At 38.7% G+C, this 8,089-nt stretch overlaps 1 non-coding gene across 1 annotated transcript; it reads left to right on the forward strand.

The window, feature by feature from the left end:
• The first annotated feature begins 2,062 nt into the window (after nucleotides 1–2,062).
• On the forward strand, nucleotides 2,063–2,169 carry LOC136225251 (small nucleolar RNA R71). The gene has a single exon (XR_010686976.1). It is a non-coding gene; the product is annotated as a small nucleolar RNA R71 (small nucleolar RNA).
• The last annotated feature ends 5,920 nt before the right edge of the window (nucleotides 2,170–8,089 follow it).

Below are 8,089 nucleotides of genomic sequence, written 5' to 3' on the forward strand. Positions count from 1 at the left end.
CGGAATAGGATTCCCAATTATTATCTCATTATATATCTAATATATCTAGGATAATAATAAATAATCTAATTGGATAATAATAGGAGTATATTAATCTAATTAAAACTCCTAACTTAATTATCTCTTAATTAATTTAATTCATATTCCTAATCAAATTAGGATTAATGGAATTAAAATAATTCCTTACTAATTATATATAAATTTTGGCCCCCTTAATTAAATGGGCCTTACTGGGCTCATTTGGGCTTCCATCTATTAATGACATCCATCTCTCTTTTAGTTCCAAGTCTTATGTGTGATCCATTAGGTTCTTACTACTTCTGGCCGTATGCAACTATTAAATTAATTTCTTCAAGAATTATATTTAATCCTTGCATAACGGAATGATGTACTGAGTATGTTATTGGCAAGTCTGTAATCATTCCCCCAGAGTCCGTTAAGAAGACATGTTGATTCTGTCGTTAACCCTTCCGTATTAGTTACGGTATAATTCGACCCTTTATCAACTACATCCTTGAACTGAATCTTATGAGTATGAGTGATGTCAAGTCACATATAGTGAGACGTTCGTTTTACTTGTATAGGCCGAGTCAACTCAAATAGATAGGTTAAGTGAAATCTGTATTTCTTACTCTTAAGCTATCACCTCGCAAGGATTTAGAGTCGAGTCTTCCACAAGCGATTCTTGGATGTATCTCCCATTAATCGGGAGTGATAAATGCTCAATCCAATGTATAACTACCCTGAAATTACCTCACGTGACACCCAACCTTTGCAGTTCACACCCCAGAGTCATCTCTGTTAAGGATCGTGGGACCGCAGGATCAAAGTCTCACATTCAGTAATTCAGGATGACCAATTAACATTCCTTTGAGTCTGAGGATTAGTTATACCTATTAATACCAATGAGATGAACAGGTGACAAGGATGAATCTACCCATCCTGTTATCTCAAATTAGATCCCCAATCCCAATGAACGACGTTTCATCGGATCTATATAACTGTCCAGATATCTATATATATGAAGCTTGTGAGATCAGCTTTCTGTCGGACAAAAGATATTGTTACATACAAGTCTCAACCGTGATATATCAATCCTAAACATATCACTTGACTTGGGGTGGTTTTAAGTTTATTGGTTTATTATAAAGTTTTGTCTCACTTCATGCTTCTACGAACACTTTATAATCACTTTAAATAAACTTACGGATTTCCTTTTATTAGACTTTATTTAGTGCTTAAAAGGGATTGCCTTTATATATAGTTGTAAAACATATATCTCATTAAAACAAATGATATAAAGAACAATTCATTTACATTAAGTTTGCATCCTGCAACAATTGTCTATAGGACACTAAACCCCAACAATTATTCCCTTCCCTTTTGACGTAGATGCAGCTAATTGGTGGACTTGTGTTTCCAGATTTTTAATTGATGCTTGTGTCTGTTTCATGAACTGCATCATCATCGTCTTCATATCTGGCTCTATGTCTTCCTTTAGTGGAACAGGTTGTTTATAATGTTGCTGAGGTTGCCTCTGGTAGTGTCCTCCTTGCTGTTGTTAATATCTCAGTTGTTCCTGCTGGTTGGGCTGGTCTGTCCATCCAAAATTCGGATGATTTCTTGTGGCAGGGTTATACTGTTAGAATACGAGTTAGGTGGATTCTTCTGATTATACCCTGCATAATCACATTCTGCCTGTGCACCCTTTCCCTGCTTAAATCCAGGACAGTTGATGTTAAAATGAAGGCCTCCACAAAAATCACAAATGTCATTGAATGGTGGTTCGTTGTGGATCGAGGACACATTTATCTTGCCGAGCTGTCTGACAAGCTGTTTTACCTGGCTTGTCAATTTCGACACAACATCTTCATTTCCTGCTCTTTTTCCTTCACTTCTGGCGGAGTGCCAGTTATAACTTGTGCTTACTACTCTCTCAATAAGGTCATACAAGGCTTGTGGTTCTAGATCTTCGGGGTTTCCATTGGCAATGGACTCGGTCTGGATTTTATAAATGTTGGTTACCCCATTGTAAAAGTTTTGCATCTGCATCCATATAGGGATGTCATGATTGGGCACTCTCCTTAGTAGTTCCTTGTACCTTTCCCATGTTTCGGTTAATGATTCGTCCTCTTCTTGCACAAAATGGGAGACCTCGTTTCTGAGCTTAATGGCTTGTCTTGGTGGAAAATATTTCATTAAGAAAGCGTTGGCCATTTCTTCCCAAGTAGTGATCGTTCCTGGTTGCAAGTTTTTCAACCAATTCTTCGCTTTATCTTTTAGAGAAAAAGGAAACAGCTTTAGTCTGATTACATCATCAGAAACGCCCCTGTTTGATCTGAAAGTGTTGCACAACGTGATAAATTCAAGGATATGCCCATTTGGATCTTCCGACTGGTATCCATTGAACTGTACGGCACCCTGCAACATTTGTATCATAGATGCTTTCACCTTGAACATGTTGTTCCTTTCGTTGGGCAACACGATGCATAATGAATGTCCTTCAGTAGTTGGTCTCGAATAATCTCTGATTCGCATGACCAGAGGGTTGTCATTCTCCCCCTTTTCTTCCTGGTTTGGTTGGACTGGTTGTTCGGGTGGTACCATTCTAGCCATTCTTCTCTCTCTTTTTCGTTCTCTTTGTCTTGCACGTCGAGCTCCCGCTCCGTTTCGTCTACACGTTCTCTCTAATTCGAGATCGATAGGAAAAACAGGAGGTCCAGCTCTGCGCATAAACCGATAGAGATTCCTTCTAGCTGCACTATTAGCAAACAGATTAAAAACACCTTGTTTCACAGAAAAGTTCGTATAAACTTTGTTGCTTTCAATCCCCGGCAACGGCGCCAAAAACTTGTTGTCTCCTGAATGGAATCTAGCAAGTGTACTAGATACAAGTAATAAAGTGATAAGTCAAGTATCGCATCCATAGGGATTGAGGACTAAATCTTATAAGAAATACTTCATAAAACATGGTGTTTGTGATGTGTATCACCTTTAAATTGATAGATGTTGTTCAAACAGTAACAAAGTCAATGATTTAGTTGATTAAAAGAAGTAATTAATAACGATAAAAGGCAGAACATGTTAAGCACAACGGAACATGTTACTTTCAGTCTCTAAACATCCTATTTATTCATGAATGACGTAAAGTGAAGTCAAGGTCTCTGCTTTAATGCTCACTTAAGTCAACTCTCGTGTGTTCTTAAGATTCTAAGACGTACTACAACCTTAAGCGTCCCTAAAGTTGGTTCTTTCTTGCATTACAATCGAAACAGCATTTCTGTTAAGAAAACCCTTGATACAACCTCCTGACATCTCTATTTCGGGGTTGAATGCTTGACAAATAGTTCCGTGAAGATGAAAGCAGTTTCCTATCATGCATCTAACACTAACATACATGCCTTTAGCAATGGAGTTAAAGATTTATCAAGCACATCATAATATATCACCATTCATTCATAAATAAGATAATAGAGGACTTACATAACCGGCCCTAACTGGCCAAGCCCATTCAAAATGACTACTCACTCATAGTGTAGAGTGAACAACCTGAGTTAATTCCACAAACCTCCATTGATGGAGTCATCTTCCTTAGAGAGCTTTTTCCTCTCCCAAAGAAGCCAAAATTCTAGTTTTACGATTATCCAAAGTCTAAAGGTACCCTCTCCTTTCCTCCACTACGTCTATATAAGGGAAGAAATACGAGCCGTACCATAAAATATTACAAAAAGATTGTTTTTCTACAGCTAAGTTACTAGGAAATGATTAATTCTAATTTGACCCTTGAACACTCAAGGGGGGTGATCCATCTTGTCATCATGTTGCTTTTTTGCCTTTCCTACGCCTGCTGTCACTGCCATGCCGCTCCTGCCACTTGTCCAGTCGCTATCCATCATCAGGTACGCAACGGAGATCCGCTGGAAGAAAAGTTGCTCTACTCATTAAGGTTCGTTGCAAAACAGGCTGTGTGGTAGCCCTTTTGACTTAATCAATACAAATCTGCATGAAACATTTATAAGTTCTTTTATTTAGGAATATTTCGCCTAAAACACTCACACATTGTTATTAACATGCTGTTTAATTGCAGTCATATTTATGCCTAACACTACTAATGCCGGATTACGCATGCATCTTCCAATATCGGAGACCATTTGGGAAGATCTCTCTATGGACTTTGTGTTAGGGTTACCGAGAACTCAACGGGGTATGGACTCCATCTTTGTGGTGGTGGATATATTCTCGAAGATGGCCCATTTCATCCCGTGTAGGAAGATTAATGACGCCACCGCCACCGCCAAGTTGTTTTTCCGTGAGGTAGTGAGGCTACATGGGGTTCCGAAGAGCATATTGTCGGATAGGGATACGAAGTTCGTAAGCCACTTTTGGCGGACTCTTTGGGCTATTCTTGGAACCACATTGAAGTTTAGCACCATGACCCACCCCCAAATGGATGGACAGACCGAAGCGGTAAACCAGACTTTGGGGAACTTATTGAGAAGCAAGTGTCGAGACAAACCCAAGATGTGGGATTATGTGCTCGCCCAAGCCGAGTTTGCCTACAACTCCGCCGCGAGTTCTACTACCGGGAAGTTGTCACACCCGACCCTAGACGACCTCAATCGGCATCAGGCGTGAAATAGAAAGATCATAACCAATACTTAGAAGTCTCCAATTTATCCAAATATCATTATATTACAGTTGCAATACCAAAGTTCTAACCATAATTCTAACAATAAGCAACAACTTCCGATTCTTGCCTAATCGGTTGGTAACCTTCTCTCTATCATGTACTATCTCACCTAAAAACATTAAAACATTTAAAAACGTGAGACAAAAATCTCAGTAAGCAATTATCAACTATAAAAACCAACTTTACTTAACATAGCTACATATATACATTTACAAAGAGATTTAATCAAAACCTTATAAAATATACTCAAACTTAAGTTTATAAGATAGTCATCAAAACCTTATAAAATATTCTCAAAACTTAAGTTCATAAAATAACATTTGTGTATGTATATCCATTATCGAATTCCACCCGTGTAGATCATAACATCAATCATAACAATATCGAGATATCTCATTTATATCCCGTTCCTTGCCTAACAATTAGGACTACCAACCGTGCACTCTGGCTATACCGCCATTAGATATGGTCTTATACGTGCGCAGGTGTAAAGTCGGGCGAAAATGGACTTAAAAGGCACTCGGTAAGAATCGAGCACGCTGGGCACTGCCGCCCAGCCCGCTGCTCGGCCGAGATAAGCAACGTTTCGGGATTTTTTCCCGAACGAAGCTGAAATAAATAAATAAATAATAATAATAATAATAAAAAAATTTGCCACCGCAATTCGTCAAGCTTTTGGCGATTGCGATAAAATCCGTAAGTTTTCTTCTCCACCCTAACTTTTGGCACTTGTACTTTATGGTTTGTGATGCAGTGTTGGAACTTATTGCATATTTTTAGTGTGAGGAGGAGGGGTAGACAAACTTACAAAAATTGTATAAATTTTTAATTTTTGTTGCGTCGTGTCTAGTTTAGGTTTGAGTTTTGGTGTTTTATTTTTGCCTTATTTATGTTTTTGCATGTTTAGGACCTAAAACTGTGAACCTCCTTCGAATCTAAACTTCGTTATTTGTCTTTGAGGGCTGAGAACCGAATCTAAAATTGCATGACAACTAGTTTAGGCGTAGGACACAACTCTTGTATCTGTAAAAGCATGAGATAAAGTTTGCATTTAGACCCTACTTTTGAAGAAATACCAAAATCATTACTTAGGTAGATAACTTAAGAATTGAAGGCATGTGATATTAAACTTGAGTTTGGGAAAAACTAGTAAACACAAAATTGAAACCCAAAGAATTGTGAGTTGAATTTGAGCCTAAGAGCGAACATCAAAAAGCTCTTTTTCTTGACATTTTTGTGTGAATGTTTTGACTTGTGGAAGATTACAGATTTTGCACCTAATACTGTGTTGAACCTACATGCAATGGTTTGAGATGATAAACGATGAATCAGCCTCATTAGAATTAACCCTTTCCTTTACCTTATTTTCTCTTTTTCATCCACTCTAGGGAGCCCCTTTGAGCCTATATTTTTGTAGTTTGTAGACTTTTCGTTCGTTCTAACCTGTTTTTGCAAACCACAACTTGGTTTGCTATATAACCCAATCTCTTTTTGCAAAGCTCAATTAGAGCATTTGTTTTCTTCTAGCACTTTATCTTTGTTTATGGCATTTCAGTAGCAAGCCAAAAGACTAAGAAGTGAATGAGCATCACTATCCCAAAAAGAAAAAGAGAAAAACAGAAAAAGAAAAGAAAAGAAAAGAGACGAACAAAAGGGAAGAGCTTCATTCCCCAGTTCTTAAAAATAAAAAACGTCTCAAGAAAACATCCCAAAAAGAAAAAAAAGTTAAGGGATGAATAAAAAGCTCAGTCACTTCGTATTTGCTAAAGCCATTTTAACTTTGTTTTTGTAGCGCTAGAACTTTTAACCCTTGTTGTACCTTTAACCCTCTAACCACATTACAACCCCAATTAGAGGCTGTTTTTGATATCATCGGAACCATATGGCATAGTAGAGGAACGCGGATGAACGTGCAAAATCAACGTAATCCTAAGCAAGAACATAAGCCGAGAGTAAACACTTTAGCCATCAAAATTGTGTGAAATGAGTGAACTACCTATGGTGAAGTGTTTTACTTAGCGATCCCCTTAAACTCGTTTAATTGAACATGTGTCCATTTGCTTAAAACTATGATCCATGATAATTGAAATGCGGCTTTTGGATATCGTGTTTCTACTTTGTATTTCCGAATGCATGTAATTACAGATGCTCGAAATTGTGTCAAGCACCTAGTCAAACCGGGAGGTTTTCTAGCTTGCTTGTGATGGCGGGTTTAGTTTTTTAGTTTACTTGGGGACAAGTAAAGTTTTAAGTGCGAGGAGGTTTGATAGGGGTCAAAAACCCCTATCTTTGGGTACGGTTTTAGGACGAGTTTTAGAGTTTTTTTGTGTTAATAAGCGAGCAATTCTCGCATTTAAATGCTTTTGTGTGAGTTAGTTAGAAATTGGAAACGTTCTATTTACTTTTCGTCGTTTAGGCTCGTTTTGTGATCAATTTAGGCAAATACGGCCGAAATAGCATGCATAGTATAATTCTGTTATCTTTTAAAGCTAATTGGTCCGTCAAAAGTCGCACCAAACGAAGCGTTTGCTCAAAATAAGCGATTGACGGATCAATTTAGCTTTTGGACTAATGTTATTTGGAGTTTTTATACGTGCGCAGGTGTAAAGTTGGGCGAAAAATGGACTTAAAAGACACTCGGCAAGAATCGAGCACGCTTCGGGCGAAAACGCTCGGTGAGCAGGGCCCCGTGGGCCATTTCTGCTCGGCGAGCAGGGGGCTGCTCGGCGCGAGCAGCCCTGCTCGCCGAGCAGCCTGCCCTGCTCGCCGAGCAGCCCTGCGGGAATTGGTCAAAAAGACCAATTCCGCCCCCACGAAGCCACGTTCGGCCCCACGTCTTCCTACACCAATAAGGACACGAAAATAGGTCAAAACAAGGCCCGAGACGCGTCTATAAATAGGATTTTTCCATTGTAATTCAATATCTTTCGTTTTTGTAAATTATTTTAGCTTTCCCCTTGTAATTCCTCTCCATCTTTCCCATCTTCCTCAACCTCCATTGAAGCTCCTTCAAAGCTTTTCCTCGAGGAATTATCAAGGTCCGTCCTTAAGATTAAGTCGCCGGCTGCGAGTAAACAGGTTCCCTGAAAGGGATTTTTGTATCTCCTTTTATCTTTCCATGTTTGTACTCTTTGATACAGTTGCCGAACTTAGCTTATTGTATCTTGTGACAATTATCTTCGCCTTTAATAATAATTTAGCTCTTGTTTTGTTCTATGATTATTTGTTTAATCTCTGTCTTACGCTTTATTCAATTGGTTTAACTCATTCAAAAGCCCCAAAATCTAGTAGGCACACATTGCGAGCTGAATCTGACCTAGTCAGAGCCTAAGAGATTGACGACCTCTTAGTTGATTAAGCGCCAATTTACTGAGCCTTAGACCTAGTTCCGGCCTTAGG

Source organism: Euphorbia lathyris, chromosome 3 (genome assembly GCF_963576675.1).
Source record: "Euphorbia lathyris chromosome 3, ddEupLath1.1, whole genome shotgun sequence".
NCBI lineage: Eukaryota > Viridiplantae > Streptophyta > Magnoliopsida > Malpighiales > Euphorbiaceae > Euphorbia > Euphorbia lathyris.